The sequence below is a fragment of the Microcaecilia unicolor genome, chromosome 14, assembly GCF_901765095.1.
Source record: "Microcaecilia unicolor chromosome 14, aMicUni1.1, whole genome shotgun sequence".
NCBI classification, from domain to species: Eukaryota; Metazoa; Chordata; class Amphibia; order Gymnophiona; family Siphonopidae; genus Microcaecilia; species Microcaecilia unicolor.
This window is the reverse complement of record NC_044044.1, coordinates 13145471-13147602: the sequence shown is the minus strand read 5'-3', so window position 1 is coordinate 13147602 and position 2132 is coordinate 13145471.

The window sequence follows — 2132 nt, the reverse complement described above, 5'->3', positions numbered from 1 at the left end:
TTCCGGATTTAATTTGTGATGTGCTAGCTCTCACTGTTACCAATAACCTACCCTTCAATTATGGGCTGCTCATGTCTTTGTCAGTGGGCAAACTTACAAAATCAGCAAGGGATCAAATACTTATTTCCACCACTGTACATGCCAACATACACATCAACAGCAGGCATTAAGTGGGCATGGGTAAACAGCCCACGTAATGCATAATTTACAATGTTCTATAAGTTATGAGCATAAAATGTTGGACACACCTACACCTGCCCACTCACCATCCCTAGTCAATGAGCTCTTGCATTCACGTGCTGAGATGTGTGCTATACTTAGCTCCCAACTAGTACCCACATGCATTAACTGTAGCAGTCACGCAAGTAAGTGTTATTATTCGATAACTTACCTAGTGCGTAAATGTAGGCACCAAGTTATAGAATGATGGGGGTATATCGTTAAGGAACTAGACATGTCTTGGTGAATGATGTAGGCTGTTTGTTACAAGGATTGTAGTACTCTACTGAATTTTGCTCCCTTCCTTGAGTTTGCTGATTCAATTTTTAGCCTTAGTCTGGCCTGTATAAAAGCCAGTTTTTGTTTAGTGCAAGGATTAAATTCTACCACCAGTGACAGTCATCATCTATCGATATGCCACAGTTTGGTTTGGTACTGTATTTAATTTAAAACTAACTGTATTGCTATGGAAATTCATTCTTTGGCTGTTTTTCCAGGCACTTTGATCTAACTCCTACAGTCAGGACTTAATTTGTACTGAACGGGGTGGATCGGCAGTCTGGCACTTCTTGAGCTCCAGAAGTGATGTCACCCCCCCCCCCCCCCCATTGTTGTCAACACCAGTGGACTTCACCCAATGGTCTAGCTTCTCTCCGTCCTGTCCCCTCTCCAGCCAGTGACCTAGCATCTCCCTTTGTCTCACTTAACCCCTCCCCCACCACCAGCTGCACCTTTTTGAAAATTTTCTTCTCTAGCGGTTGGTGGCAGTGAGCACAGATTCACATCCTGCTCATACTGATTCTACAGCGGGGAAGGGAGGGGGGGAAGCGACCCTGCAACTCGGAGGGAGGGAGGGCCACCCTGGAACTCGGAAGAAGGGAGAGAGGGAGGGGGCCACCCTGCAACTCGGAAGAAGGGAGGGAGGGGGCCACCCTGCAACTCGGAGGGAGGGAGGGAGGGAGGGGGGAGGCGACCCTGCAACTCGGAGGGAGAGGGGACGCAACCCTGCAACTCGGAGAGAGGGGGGACGCGACCCTGCAACTCGGAGGGAGGGGGGACGTGACCCTGCAACTCGGAGGGAGGGAGGGCCTCCCTAGAACTCGGAGGGATGGAGGACCTCCCTAGAACTCAAGCTCGGAGGGAGGAAGAGAGGGAGGGCCTCCCTAGAACTCGGAGGGAGGGCCACCCTGGAACTCGGAGGCAGGGCCACCCTAGAACTCAGAGGGAGGGAGAGAGGGAGGGAGGGGGGGAGGCGACCCTGCAACTCGGAGGGAGGGGGGACGTGACCCTGCAACTCGGAGGGAGGGAGGGCCACCCTAGAACTCGGAGGGAGGGAGGACCACCCTGGAACAGGGAAAGAGGGCCACCCTGGAACAGAGAGGGAGGGAGGGAGGGAGGGAGGGTGGGCGGTCCACCCTGCAAAAGGGATGGAGGGAGGGAGGGCGGGCGGGCGGGCCAGGAAGGGAGGGAGGGAAGGAGGGCGGGCCAGCTTGGACCAGGGAGGGAGGGAGGGAGGGAGGGCGGGCCAGCTTGGACCAGGGAGGGAGGGAGGGAGGGCGGGCTAGTCTGGACCAGGGAGGGAGGGAGGGAGGGAGGGCCAGCCTGGACCAGGGAGGGAGGGAGGGAGGGCGGGCCAGCCTGGACCAGGGAGGGAGGGAGGGCCAGCCTGGACCAGGGAGGGAGGGCGGGCGGGCCAGCCTGGACCAGGGAGGGAGGGAGGGAGGGCGGGTCAGCCTGGACCAGGGAGGGACGGTGGCCCAGCCTGGACCAGGGAGGGAGGGAGGGAGGGAGGGAGGGTGGGCGGTCCACCCTGCAAAAGGGATGGAGGGAGGGAGGGCGGGCGGGCCAGGAAGGGAGGGAGGAAGGAGCGGGCCAGCTTGGACCAGGAGGGAGGGCGGGCCAGCTTGGACCAG